Here is a 15,294-nt window from a genome sequence, read left to right as displayed (position 1 = left end):
ATGCCGCCACGACTTTTCAGAACTTTGATTCAGGGATAGTCAACCCTATTCCAGCCCACGCAAACTTTGAGCTTAAACCAATGATGTTCCAAATGTTGCAGACAATTGGACATTTTGGAGGGCAGGAACATGAGGATCCACATGATCATCTGAAATCATTCATTCAAATTGCAAATGCATTTCGATTACCTGGTATAACAGACGATGCTCTGAGACTAACACATTTTCCATTTTCTTTGAAGGACCAAGCTAGAGCATGGCTCAATGCATTTCCACCGGGATCCATCACCACATGGGGGTCGTTAGTGGAGAAGTTCTTAACAAAATTCTTCCCACCTACTCGCCACGCTGATATCAGAGAGGAGATCATCTCCTTTAGATAGTATGATCGTGAACCTGTTCACGAGGCGTGGGAGAGATTTAAAGAACTAATCAGGAAATGTCCGAACCATGGCTTGCCGGCATGCATCCAGATAGAACATTTCTTTAGAGGTTTAGATCATCCTACTAAGATGATGCTAAACAATGCTGCCAACGGAGCCTTTACAAAGAAGACATTCAACGAGATAGTTGACATCCTAAATGACTTAGCTTCACACAACGAACTATGGTGTTCGCAAAGATCTAGGGCAGCACCAAAGAAGCAAGATCCAGCTGGAGTTTTGGCTCTGGACATTGCGACCTCGATGCAAAAAGAGATGGTTACAATGAACCAGAGGCTGAAAGAGATGGCATTGGGAATAAAAAATCCATTAGCCACGCCGATACAACCTGTGCAGTCGGATTTTTGCACTTCTGCCCCTGTTTGCCAAGTCAACGATCTCATTTGTTCATTTTGCAGTGAAAACCATAATTATGATAATTGTCCACATAACCCTGCTTCCGTTTTTTATGTAGGACATGGTAACAATAAGAACTTTAACCCATATTCGAACACCTACAACCCAGGTTGGAGGCACCACCCTAATTTCTCATGGGGAGGACAAGGAGGTTCGAGCGGTTTTAATCAAGGGCAGAGCCAGCAGAACAAGCAGCCCTATGTTCCACCTACACAGCAATACATCCCACCACCGCAACAGCAGTACAATCAGAGAACACAGACTCCACCAGTTCAAAATAACAACTCAAATCTTGAGAATATGATGAAGGAGTACATGGCCCGAACCGACGCAGTGATACAATCCCAAGCGGCACCAATGAGGAATTTCGAGACCCAATTGGGACAGCTCGCCAATGAATTGAAGAATAGACCACAAGGTTCTTTTCCAGGCCATACTGAATTACCAAAACGAGAAGGGAAAGAACAGTGCAAAGCTGTCACCCTTAGGAGTGGACTGGCATATGATGGACCAACAATGCCAACAACAGATGTACAGATTCCGTCCACTGAACCAATTGTAAAGATACCAGAAAATCCAACAACACCAGAAAAAGAAAATATTAGAAAAGGTAATGAGGACACCCCGAGTGTTCCTCCACAGGTACAGCCTTCTTTTACCCCTACTCCCCCGTTTCCACAAAGATTAGTTAAGAAAAATAATGATTCCCAGTTTAGAAAATTTTTAGATATTTTAAAACAACTGCATATAAATATACCATTAGTAGATGCTCTAGAACAGATGCCAAATTATGCTAAGTTTTTGAAAGATATAGTTTCTAGGAAGAAAAAAATAGGAGAGCATGAACTGGTAGCCATGACAAAATGTAGTAGTGAAGCTGTAGGCAGCCCGCTACCCATGAAATGTAATGATCCTGGCAGTTTTACCATTCCATGTTCCATAGGAGGAAAAAACTTAGGTAGGGCATTATGTGATCTAGGCGCTAGCATTAATCTTATGCCATTATCAGTTTTCAAATCTTTAGGCATAGGAGAAGCTAGACCTACTACGGTTACCCTCCAACTAGCAGATAGATCTATCATAAGACCTGAGGGAAAGATAGAAGATGTTTTAGTCCAGGTGGACAAATTCATTTTCCCTGCGGACTTTATCATTCTAGATTGCGAGGCAGACTTAGACGTTCCCATTATTTTGGGAAGACCATTTCTAGCCACTGGGGATACAGTTTTTAATGTGAGGAAGAGAGAAATTACAATGAGGGTAAATAATGAAGAAGTTAAATTTAACGTTCTAGATGCCATGAAATTACCAGGAGACTTTGAAGAGTGCTCTGCTATAAATAGCTTGAATCCTATTATGTTTGATGAGTTTTATGACTTATTAGTTACAGAGATTGAAGAAGAGCTTGATAAGATAGCAGAAGGACCAGAAGATGTGGCCAATCCTGTTGAAAAAATACAAAAAGAAGAATGCAAGTCGTTACTTCCGTCCATAGTGGAACCACCCACGTTGGAGCAGAAGCCATTGCCGTCGCATTTGAAATATGCGTATCTAGGGGATAACGACACTTTACCAGTTATTATAGCTTCCAATTTATCACCTACTAATGAATATTCTTTATTGCAGATTTTGGAGAAGCACGAAAAGGCCATTGGATGGACGATAGCAGATATCCGAGGGATAAGCCCGGCCTTTTGCATGCACAAAATTCTATTGGAAGAAGATGCTAAGAACTCTATTGAGAGTCAAAGGCGGTTGAACCCGAAGATGAAAGAGGTTGTAAGGAAAGAAATTCTTAAATGGCTTGACGCCGGTGTTATATACCCAATATCCGACAGCAGCTGGGTAAGCCCAGTACAGTGTGTACCAAAGAAAGGGGGTATAACCGTGGTGGCCAACGAGGAGAATGAGCTCATCTCAACCCGAACTGTGAGCGGGTGGAGAGTTTGCATTGATTATCGCAAACTCAACAAGGTAACAAAGAAAGACCATTTTCCTCTCCCGTTTATTGACCAGATGCTCGACCGTCTGGCAGGTAAGGATTTCTATTGTTTTTTAGATGGATATTCGGGTTATAATCAAATTACTATTGCTCCAGAAGACCAAGAGAAGACAACATTTACGTGTCCGTATGGTACGTTCGCTTTTAGGCGAATGCCCTTTGGACTATGCAATGCACCCGCGACTTTTCAGAGGTGTATGATGGCCATCTTCTCTGACATGGTAGAAAATATTCTAGAAGTTTTTATGGATGACTTTTCTGTTTTTGGAAATTCTTTCGACGCTTGTTTAGTTAATTTGGAGAGAGTATTGGACAGATGTGAACAAACAAACCTAGTCCTAAATTGGGAGAAGTGTCATTTCATGGTACAAGAGGGTATTGTTTTGGGTCACAAAATTTCCAAGCAAGGAATAGAGGTAGACCACGCTAAGATAGACATCATTTCAAAGCTACCTCCTCCTACAAATGTCAAAGGGATTAGAAGTTTTTTAGGGCATGGGGGATTTTACCGCCGCTTTATAAAAGACTTTGCTAAAATTTCTAAACCCTTGTGTCAATTGTTAGAACATGATAGACCATTTGTTTTTGATGATGACTGTTTAAAATCATTTGAAATGTTGAAAGTTGCTCTAAGTTCAGCTCCTATAATTATCGAACCTAATTGGGATTTACCTTTTGAGCTCATGTGTGATGCCAGTGATTATGCAATAGGAGCTATGTTAGGACAACGTAAAAACAAGATCTTGCATCCTGTGTATTATGCTAGTAAGACTCTGACCGGTGCACAACTCAATTACACTACTACTGAAAAGGAACTGTTAGCAGTTGTGTTCGCCTTTGATAAGTTTAGGTCTTATTTGATAGGCACAAAAGTCATTGTTTTTACTGACCATTCTACTTTAAAATATTTATTTGCTAAAAAAGATGCTAAACCACGTTTGATACGGTGGATTTTGTTACTTCAAGAGTTTGATATTGAAGTTAGGGACAGGAAGGGTACTGAAAACCAAGTTGCTGATCACCTGTCTAGATTGGAATCCCCGCTCTGTGATGATGGAACTGTTATACGTGAACAGTTTATTGACGAGCAACTCTTGCGAGTTGATTCAGTTCCGTGGTATGCCGATATAGCAAATTATTTGGTAAGTCGAATAGTTCCTTATGAGTTCAACAAGCAACAGGTAAAGAAATTTCTAAATGAAGTTCGATGTTATCGTTGGGATGAGCCTTTTTTATATAAGCTAGGACCTGACAATATCTTACGCAGGTGTGTCGCAGAAGAAGAGCACGAGGCGATATTAGACGCTTGTCATATGTCTCCATATGGAGGACATTTTGCAGGACACAAAACCGCAGCCAAAGTTTTGCAAAGTGGGTTCTTTTGGCTCACTCTGTTCAAAGATGCACATAAGTTTGCCCAGGTTTGTGACAAATGCCAACGGACAGGTAATATATCTAAACGCCACGAAATGCCTCAAACCTCGATCCTGGAGATTGAAGTATTTGATGTGTGGGGTATAGATTTTATGGGTCCATTTCCATCTTCTAATGGTAAGCTTTATATATTGTTAGCAATAGATTATGTTTCGAAATGGATAGAAGCCATTGCAACTGCTACCAATGATTCCAAAGTTGTCATTCGTTTTCTGCAAAAGCACATTTTTACGCGTTATGGAACCCCGCGTTGTCTGATAAGCGATGGGGGGGCTCATTTTGTGAATAGGTCTATGCAAAAGTTGCTGACTAAATACAATGTGCGTCATAGGGTTGCAACAGCATATCATCCTCAGTCGAATGGGTTAGCCGAAATATCTAATAGGGAGATAAAAAACATTTTAGAAAAAACTGTAAATCTTAACCGTAGGGATTGGTCTTTTAAGCTTGATGATTCACTTTGGGCATATAGGACAGCATTTAAGACTCCCCTCGGCATGTCCCCCTATAGGCTAGTTTTTGGAAAAGCATGTCATTTGCCTCTTGAGCTAGAATATAAAGCATTTTGGGCTACTAAGAAATTAAATTTTGATTTGTTGGCTGCAGGTGAAGCGAGGAAGTTACAATTGTTGGAATTAGAAGAACACAGGCACTTTTCTTATGAGAATGCTAAGTTGTTTAAGGAAAAAACTAAACAGTGGCATAATAGGCGTCTTCGGCCGAACAATCTTCAAGAAGGTGATCTGGTTCTGTTATTCAACTCTAGGTTGAAACTTTTCCCTGGAAAACTTAAGTCTAGATGGTCTGGTCCCTTTCAAATTTTTAAAGTCTACCCATATGGGGCAGTGGATCTAGTTGACTCTAAGGGAAATGTTTTTAAAGTAAATGGGCAGAGACTTAAGCCATATTTTGGAGAACCAGTGGATAGAGGAAAAACCTCTATTCAACTTTCAGGTCAATAAATTTTTGCGAAAAATGTTTTTTTCCTTCTTATCCGTTTTTGAAAGAACAAAAGTAAAGGAAGGAAGTCTTTGTATCTTGTATTTTCTTTTTGTTTAATTATAAAGTTTTTCTTATTAAGAGAATGTTTGTGAAAACGTTGGAAAAAAAAAGAAAAAAAGAAAACGTTGAAAAAAAAAAAGAATTATGCAGGCGCCTGGCGCCTGCCCTGTTTTTCCAGCATTTCGAAAACTCTCAGGTTCGAGAAGTCGTGCAACATATCTACAACTTAAGGGCTTCATTGGATTTTGCGGTTTTACCTTCATGGCCTCCAGCGCTAGCTGCTATCCTTGGTCATCCATCTCCCAGTACTGACACTGATCCTAGTCCACAACCTCCGACTTCATGAAGGGGAGGTTCCTTCTTTGCTATTTTTTGTGTTTTCTTCTTTTGGTTAATGACGTAGTTTGCATATTCTAGCATTACTACGCATGTTTTTTTTTGTATTGATTATGTTTCGAGCTCAGTTGAAGCATGAATAAATTAGTATCGTTTATCTTCTGATCACTTAAAGTATGTCTTCACTTAACCTTAGTTTAGCTTTTCACATGCCTATTTTGAAGCATCTGTGCTGTGCATGTGATTTCATGTCGATGATGATTATAAGAGATTGTTGAGTTTTCGGTTCTATGTCTGACTAAGCTTTGAGCTATTTCCTTTGTTTATGTGATAAACTCATTTTCTTTTATGTCTTTTTGATCTTTACAGACTTTAAGCTTTTTCTTTGCCCCTATATAGGAAGTCCTTGTCCTTTTTACTGTTAAGCCTTTTTCATCCGATGCAAAAGTCTTTTCCCAGTGAGGACACTGTCTCTCTTAAGTTTGGGGGGGACAGTCGTTGTGTCAGTCGTTGTTTCAGAAAGATAAGGTGTTATTTATATTTGAAAAATCATGCTATTTTCTTTTGAAAAAGAGTCAGTTGGAAAAACAAATGCTATTAAAAAAGAAAGTGTTGAAAAGAAAAAAAAGAAACACAAAACAAAAAAAAACAATAAAAAAAATTGCAAAAGAGTAAAAAGAGTCTTGTTGAGAGAAAATAAGAGTGGGGAAAAGACTTGTGTTAGAAAGAAAAGAGCGGTAAAAACAATGAGAGTTAAAGAAAATGTATTTATGATTCCCGAGTCCTACTGTAGACACCCATTTAGTTTTAGGTTGGGTGTTGACTTTGAAAATAGCAGTAAAGATGGTGATAAGTGACTTCGTGTTTCTCATTGTCGTCGTTTTATGACCTAGCTGTTAGTTCAAAGTCTTTCTACGAGTAACTGTGGTTGAAACCGATGTTAGTGTGTGGAAACCTCAGGGGCTAGTAGCCGGTCTGTCAGATGTAAAAGTCTTAGTGTAAGGAGGGAGTGTGCAGATTCCTTAGAGGTATTTGAAAACGTTTTCTGTTTTTGAAAGGAAAAAGGATTTTGAAAGAGAAAGTTTTTATCATTTCAAACTTGGTTTATAGTGACTAAGTTTACAAAGGCAATAGAATGGTAGGCTATGACATCTTTTCCCTGAGACAATTTATGATTGAACATCTCGGTTGCTTTTGCTTTTCCTTGTCCATGTGTTAGAAAGCTGATTAAAGTTGCTAAGTTTTGCTTGACGGACAAGCAAAAAGTTAAGTTTGGGGGTGTGATTACGATTGTTTACATGCGTAAAAAGAAGGTTTTAGATGCTGTTTTTACAATGTTTCAGCTTTGTTTCGGATTTTTCTCGATCGTTTGAGTTCCAATTTATGCAAAATTCATATATTATGGTTTGTGGTTGGCTTATATTGTATTTATGACATTTTAGGACCATTTGGGAGTGCAAATTAATCAAAAGAAGCAAAAAGACGGAAAAACCATCATGGGAGGCGCCAGGCGCCTGGGAAGCCTGCAGAAAAACTGGTTTTCTTCCAACTTTGCCCTTAATGAAACGCGTCTTCCAATGCGTTTTGGTGGTTCCAACCGATGCATACGTGTAGAAGAAGTGTTCCACTATCATATTTGAGCACGATTTGGTCAGTCAAAAGAGTTGGAAATGGGTGATTCACCATCGTTTTAGGACCTACCTAACCAATTCTGCACAGCTATAAATTCCAGCAACTTCTCCACCAAAATCATCAAGCCTTGCTTCCTTCTCTTGATCATTTTTAGTGTTTCTTTGTTGCTTTCTAAGTACTTTTGAGTTGCTTTCATTAGTTGCTTTTCGTTTTTAAATCCCGAGCACTTTACATTCTTTTATTGAGCTTTGTTTTGTTTCCATTTGTACTTAGTTATTTTCTACTTATTCAAATATATAAAAATCTAGCACTTTGCTTATCTTCCCTTTGCCTTTACTTTATTTTTAGTTAAGAGAGTTGTGTTTTTGGAGGAAAGAGCACGTGACACTCTCCCTTGCTTGAAAGAGAAGGGCGAAGCTCTCAATCCCGATAAAAACTCTCCGTTAGTTAACTTTTGTTTTTCACACATGCATTCCACATTCAACCGTTTTACTTGCTGTATTTTCTTCAATATGTCTTCCTAAATTCCCGTCTCTAGCCCGGTTATGGATAGTTAGCCTTTTATGTCTAAAAAGGGTTGCTAAGAAGTAGTGTTTTTGCTTTCCATTCATTTCTCAACATGTTTTCCCAAAAAGTTAGGATTTAGAGAAGGCCACTGTAAGTCTTAACAAGTCAATACTGAAAAGGTTGCTTATTTGCATTGTTGAGTGGTTAAACCGAGGAGAGGAGCGCCTTAGACATAAGGGTTCCGCTTAAGTAGCCTAGACATAGGACCTTAACCTGAGGTTGCGACTATTTCCATCCTAAAACTAAGATATATCTCATAATAGACATATTAGGGAATGTCTTAGGACTTTGAACTTGCTTAGACATAAGTCAAGTGAGAAGCGTAGTCGTTGGTTTCTAAAGTAAAAAGCATATTGTCCTTAGCATGTCCTTGATTCTTTGTTGGCTAACTTGAAGTAGTTCGGGCTAGGTTTTATCATTATAAGTCCAAATCCCAAATCCAAACCGTTATTTGTGACCACTTCCCATTTTACAAGAATCACTCATTCCAACATTCACTATTCTTTAAAACTTTAGAGTTTGGAAATTGTTTAGAAGTCCTTGAGGATCGATACTTGGATACTCCATCCATTTTATATTACTCTGACAGGTGTGCGCTTGCATCTATATAATTGTTACCACGCTTAGTGCGTGCGTTCAGCATAAACGCCCAGTCAGCTGTGTACCTTATCCTGGCAACACTATGGATACGACCCACCTGTAAAGGTTACAGACGACTTGATCCAGGTCGTTCGTGTGGAGACATGCGAGTGGGTATCCTATACAATGAGTTTGGATAAGACCGGACCACGAAATAGGCAATCTTTAGATGTAACACCGTTAACTAATAGGTTGTTATTTCTTAGGATGACCAGGCAACTCATTCTCAATCCTGAGTGAGTTATGGACTCCTGCCCGTGAGGGCTCGTCCTTTGATCTGTATGGGTGAGAGTGGCCCGAGTTGCCGACTCAAAATTCCTACCATTTTGGGGACGAGACCAAGTGGGGAGCTGGGAACATAATTTCACAAGATGGAATTCACTCCTCCCCGACTTTAGGGGAGTAGATGAGTGTTCCCTTAAATGCTGACTCCGAGACTTGAACAAGGGGCCCCACCCTCTCATTGGCCGAGAGGGACTTTCGATTATTGGTTGGACCATAACCGGGTTGTTCATTAGAGGAGCAGTGGTGTTTAAGGGGTAAGATGTAACTCAGGGGTAAAACGGTAATTTGACCCAACTTGAGTTACGAACACTCATGAAGGATTGACTTGTCATTAATGGTCGTATATCCATGGACACGAAAACATTCAGCAGTGAGAAAAGTGCAACTGCGGGTCTTTAGTGGAATGACCCGTAGTTAACGAATCTAGATTAACTCGGTGAATGAGTTTAACTGATTAATCTTGTATCATTGAAGCTTCGGATCTGTAGGTCCATTAGGTCCCCTTGCTAGCTCATAACGGGTAAAACGAGGATCAAGTTTTTGGAAGAATTTGAATTGTTCAAATTACTTAAGGGATTATATGTATATTGATACATGATAATATATAGTTAATTATAAATTAAAAACTATATATTATGAGAGAAATTATTTGAATAAGATTCAAATAAAATTAATATGAATATGATTCATATTAAAACTATAGGTTAAAAATAATGTGCATAAGATGTACATTACAACTATAGGTTATGCGAGAGAAATGTTTTAGAATATGATTCTAATTTTATAATAAATAATTAAGTATTAATTATTTATTTGATTTATATATTTATTAATTAATTAATTATTAATTGGATTAATAATTAATTATATTTATTAATTAATATGATTAATTAATAAATTTATATATATAATATTAATTATTATATATATATTAATTATTATTATTAATTAATATATAAATTAATAATTAACTCCCCTGCAAAATTGCTGGAGAGTGGGCAGTTTGACGTGGGGTAACTCCCACGTCACTGCTTTTTGTTCTTCTTCCTTTGCAGTTCTGCAAAACAAAAGAACAGAACAGAACAGAAAAAAAGGGACTGCCAATTTCTCTCTCAAGCTCACTTTCTCAAACTCTCCCTCTCATTCCAAACAACGTGCTCCCACAAGCACGGTTCTCGAAACCCAAGAGGATAGCAAGGAAGATATTTTGGTGGTGTTCGTTGGGAAAAAGTTGAAGAAACGTTCTTCAAAGGTAATGGTTTCCCCTGTATTTTCCCTCTTTCAATTTCGATTTTGTATCCCTAAAATCAGCAACGAAAATCCACTTCCGCTCCGGGAATCACATCCTTTCACCAACCTGCCCGAAGGTTCTATGCTTAACCAACTTGCAAAGTTGTTATTATGTAACTAAAGGACGAGCTACTATATACCGAGCTCGCCGCACTATATGTCATATCACTACAGCTAGACATATTGAAAGCAAATTTTGAGAGCGAGTAAAAAGGAACTGACGTAGAGAACTCCGAGCATGCAGGTCAAACTCAATGAATCAAGAAGCATGGGAAATGAGACAAAACACCTCAAGTATTTATACTACCATCTGAACACATCCAAGCCATACACGTGTAAAGAAGTCAATAGTAAATATCAGAAGCTGGGCGAGAAGTCAGAGGTAAGCCATTTGTTTCATGCCATGAACGGCCAGCTTTACTTAGCCAAATACTGGGTGCATAGATACAAACTCTGTATGACCAGCAGGTGCATCTCCGACAGAAATAGTAGAAACCTAACATGCTCCACCGCCAGTCGGATGCACTGTCGAACACCCAAACTATAATTGCACAGCATGTTCACAACAATTTGATTGTTGTATATGAATTTCAAATATGGTTCTCTGTTATAACTAATTCAATTTTAAGTTAGTTGTTTGTTAGGAGGTCAAAATTATGTTATAGTCCAAAATTGACCAATGTGTAATTTTATTTCCATAAATCTATGAAGTTTCCTCTATTGAAAAATTAAAGTTTATAAAATGAAATTGGGGATTAAAATACAATGCTTTCTAGAATTAAAAATAAATAGGAAGGATATAATTTTATGGAAAAAAAAATAGTAATAGATGTTGCTGGAGTTCGGCTCCCGTGCAAGTCTATGGTTTTCCTAAATAACTTTTTTTGTTATGATTTGATTATGCTTAATTACATTTGAAATTTTAAACAATTGGTCAAAAGATATTGTTTTTTCAAAAATTAGATCACTGTCTGTAACCATAATTTTATTTTGAGGACTGAGTAGTGCGCTTTTGTGGAGTTTCAACTCCTGTGCAGGTGAAGTGTTACAAATTTTAATAAAGACTAAATTGTTACAAATTTTAAACTAATGAAACTAAATTATTATACACTAAGTCTATATCGGGTCCAAATGTATTTTTGAACCAATTATATATCTATTAATCAATGGATAGCGATAAGTTACTTTGAGTTACATCAATTAAAACATGGGTTATTAAACCCCTAAATTATCTTAAAGATCGAGAAATTCATAATTTTAATACGTATTTTAAACATGTAACAAATTTTGCATTTTTATTTTCAAGTAGAGCTTAAGGTTGACTTTTTTACAATTAATTGGATTAATTAGTATACTCGAATCAATTTAAATTGTACTAAAAAGAAACTTGAATTTATTAATTAAGAAAATATTTTTTATTTATGATATAATATTAGTGTCGAGGATTTATTCGACGGTATAATTATTAACAGACCACTCTAATTAATATGTTTTGAATGTGTAAATGATGAATTATGTGAGACTTACGATTTTTATTTTTATCACAAATTATGACTAAACACTAAAAGATATAATTAGATAAGGGAGAAGTAATAAATTAGAAGGAATTGAAATTCTAAGACCAAACAGTAAATCGAAAGGAATTCAAAATTGAAATTCCTATTCCTGAGTAGATTATGAAATTTGTATCTCAATTTCGTATAAATAGGCAGTACCTTTGCATAAAAAAAAATCACTGCTCTCAAGTAAAAAATAAATGGCGCGTTCGACTAAATCAGTGGTCGCTCTCACTCTCCTCTGCTCTTCTTTCATTCTTCTTTTTTCCTTTGCTTCCGATGCTCGTCCGCTCAAGCTTTGTATGTTCGACGCAATCTATCAGTTCGGTGACTCCATATCTGATACGGGAACTTAATACGCAAAAATCCGATAACTCCATTTTCTCACCTTCCCTATGGAAAAACATTCTTCAAGAACGCAACTGGCCGCTGTCTAATGGCTTGCTAATGATCGATCAATTCGGTACGTACTTTCGACTTTTCATGTTTCATGTTAATATAATAATATGCTTATAGATAGTCCACTGCAATCATCCACAATTTTACAATGCTTTTCAAAATCCAAATTCAAATTTCAAATTTTCTCTCTCGTTGTTTTGCTCTTTTTCTATTCATCGTCAATTTCCAACGTTTGCTTCTTGTAATAAATTAATCAACATTTTTCTTTAATGTTAAATTATTTTCTTCCATTCTATTTTGTTTTCTTTTCATAATATTTTATTTCAATTTTATCTATACAACCTCCTCAAAATATAACGCCTTAGATGATCGATTATCTCACTTTACCTTTATCTTAAATGACGATAATCAATAAAGTTTATTGTTTCGATTATTTCAGCCTTGGCGGCTAGACTCCCTTTGATAAACCCGTATTTGAACAAAGAGACATCGATGACTCATGGAGTAAATTTTGCAGTGGCTGGCTCTACTGCTTTACCTTCTGAAGTTCTTGCTCTAAACAAGATCTCATCTCCCGTCACCAACACATTTCTAACTAAAAAACTTGATTGGATGTCTACTCATTTTAATACTATTTGTTCACACCAAAGAGGTTTGTATATACTTGATCCAATTTAATGTAAACAGAGTATACGTATTCTATGTTCGAATTTTTTTTCTTATATTAATCTCTTGCTTTCACGTCCATCTTAAAGATTGCACCGAGAAGTTAAAGAATGCCTTGTTTTTGGTTGGTGAGATTGGAGGGAATGATTACAATTATGCTCTATTCCAAGGCAAAACTATTAAAGAAGTTGAAGATATGGTGCCCAAGTTGTTCAAACTATAAAGGAAGCTGTCACCGTATGTTATTCTTCTTCTTTTTTATCGTATTTTATTTTATTTTGTTGTGAAGTATATGGTCTTTTTCTTCCTACCTAAATTTATTGTTCTTCTTTTTCATAATTGTGTGTTTTGCAGAGAGTCATAAGTCATGGAGCTACTCGAGTTATTATTCCAGGAAACTTTCCAATAGGTTGCCTATCAATCTATCTCACTGGATTTCAAACTAAGGATTCAACCGCTTCTGATGAGCTTCACTGTTTGAAAGATTTGAATGATTTAGCAAACTATCACAATAAGCATCTTAAACATGCCATTAGATCGTTGAGAAAAGAAAACCGAAATGTAAAGATTGTATATGGTGATTATTATAATGCACTCTTGTGGGTTCTACGACATGCTTCATTACTAGGTACGTTTCTTTATCGTGCGTTTTACACTATATGTTAATTTATGTAGAAAATATTATATATCTAATAAATTGGAACCATCTCTAATAGGGTTCGATGAAACATCTTGCAAAAGTCTTGTTGTGGGATTGGAGGTGATTATGATTTCAGCTTAATGCAAATATGTGGACTTCCTGGAGTACCAGTTTGTCCAAATCCAGATGAAAGAATTAGTTGGGATGGAATTCATTTGACACAAAAGGCTTACAAGTTCATGGCATATTGGCTCATTCACAACATCTTTCCGAAGCTCCATTGCATAGTTTAAATTTGTTTTGTTTTGTTTTGCTTTCTAATATATTTTTCTTCTTTTAAGTTGATTAGCGAGTTAGACAAGTATTGTGTTTATTCGATTGATCATAGTATTCATATTCTTTCTTCATCTCTCTTCTCGATTTCAAATGACGTTTGTGAACTATCCCAACTGAGTTTGTGATAACATTTATCATTAGAAACATTTTAGGAGTGTCGTAACAACATACACAGTGCACGTCAAAGTAAAAAATGAGAGACTTCCTTGGAAATAAATAAAAAAATACAAAAATAATGATAACCACATAAGTTACAAAAATATAAAAGCCAAATATAGCAAATTTTGCTCAACAATTTTTACGGGATTTTCTGCCCTTTTACTTTTGACAAAATTGCCATTCGATATATAATTAAATCGAAATTATTTTTTGATTTTAAAATCATTAAAACCAGATGGAAGATCATGAGTTTATAAGCGACGACCGTCAAATAAATTGTATAAAAGTTTTCAAAACAACCAAAAGAATTTCTTCTTTTGGTTTCCAATTTATTACAAAATACGTTTGATGATCGTTGAATTCATGGGTGTTGAGGTCATGCAATTCTATTTTTTTGACAATATTAATCTTGACCTTTTTAACAATGTATATCCGCACAAGAAAAAACAAAATTCTAACATCAATATTGTTGGATTAAATAGTTAATCTTTATTTAAAATGAATTTATTGTTGAGTGATTAAGTAATAATAGTCTTAAATCATTAACACACATGTAGGATTAGAATATTATATTTTAAATAATAATTTGAAAATTTTCAATTTCAAAATGTTTTTTAATTGAATTTTAAAAAGAGAGTTAAAACACATAATATACAAAACTCCACCTTTAATTATAATTAATAATAGAATTTCGAAATTTCAACGGTTACACAACTTTGTCTCTCTTTTACTTTTTTCCTACAATAATTTTAATTCTTTAATTTAATATTTATAAAATTTCTAATTAATTAGTATAAACTGATAAATTCATCATTAATTTTAATTTTGGCGTATGATCGAAAAAATTGGAAATATCAGGTGCATAGTGTCACGATAATACCTTTTTCGATCGCGCGAGGCCGCGTTGCAAAGCACGATCATGGCAAGCCTACAGGGAACTTTAGCCCCAACATACTTTTCGCGCCCTTTGTGGCTTGTTGGACCTCAGGAGAGGTTCTATCTTCCTCGATCGAGCTTTGATGTATGGGAAACCTTACCTGTTTAAAAAACACACGTCGATTATACCGGCATTTCAACTCTTTCGCAACTCTAGCTAGCCGAATTGATCTACTCTATGCCAAGCCCCACGACTCAACCTTGCCTCTATACTAGGACAAGGTCCCCTGAACTCGATGTCGCAGTTCAATTCCAACTACCTTGTTTCTCAACCACTCGTGCACGCAGTGGCGTGTGCCTGGCAGTGCGTGCGCGCGAGTGGCTTCTTCATTTGGTGGGTCTTTCTTCAAGCTTCTATTCATTGTTGGTGTAGGTGGCATTTTGGAACATTGGGTCAAATATGATCACATCATCTCCTTCTTGAATTGGATTCGTCCTCGAATCAAGTTGTTTACCTACATTCAAATGAAGCAAGTTAGTCGAATGATAAGTATCTATAGTAGGACTATTACCTTGATGAAGTTGGAAAACTTCATTCTCTTCCTTCTTCTCAAGGATCTCCACTTGGTTTTCATG

The 15,294-nt window shown here is 36.4% G+C and overlaps 1 non-coding gene and 1 pseudogene across 1 annotated transcript; one reads left to right on the top strand and one right to left on the bottom strand.

Moving 5' to 3' along the window:
• Positions 1–350: 350 nt before the first annotated feature.
• LOC148212909 (small nucleolar RNA R71) lies at positions 351–457 on the bottom strand. Its single transcript, XR_015789580.1, has one exon. It is a non-coding gene; the product is annotated as a small nucleolar RNA R71 (small nucleolar RNA).
• An 11,325-nt stretch (positions 458–11,782) lies between these two features.
• Positions 11,783–13,580, top strand: LOC148212908 (acetylajmalan esterase 1-like; annotated as a pseudogene).
• The last annotated feature ends 1,714 nt before the right edge of the window (positions 13,581–15,294 follow it).

Source organism: Momordica charantia (genome assembly GCF_013281855.1).
Source record: "Momordica charantia cultivar OHB3-1 chromosome 2 unlocalized genomic scaffold, Mcharantia_2.0 BLBB01000002.1, whole genome shotgun sequence".
Classification (NCBI taxonomy): domain Eukaryota; kingdom Viridiplantae; phylum Streptophyta; class Magnoliopsida; order Cucurbitales; family Cucurbitaceae; genus Momordica; species Momordica charantia.
Note: the sequence above shows the minus strand (reverse complement) of the source record. Positions and strands in the feature narration are given on the sequence as shown.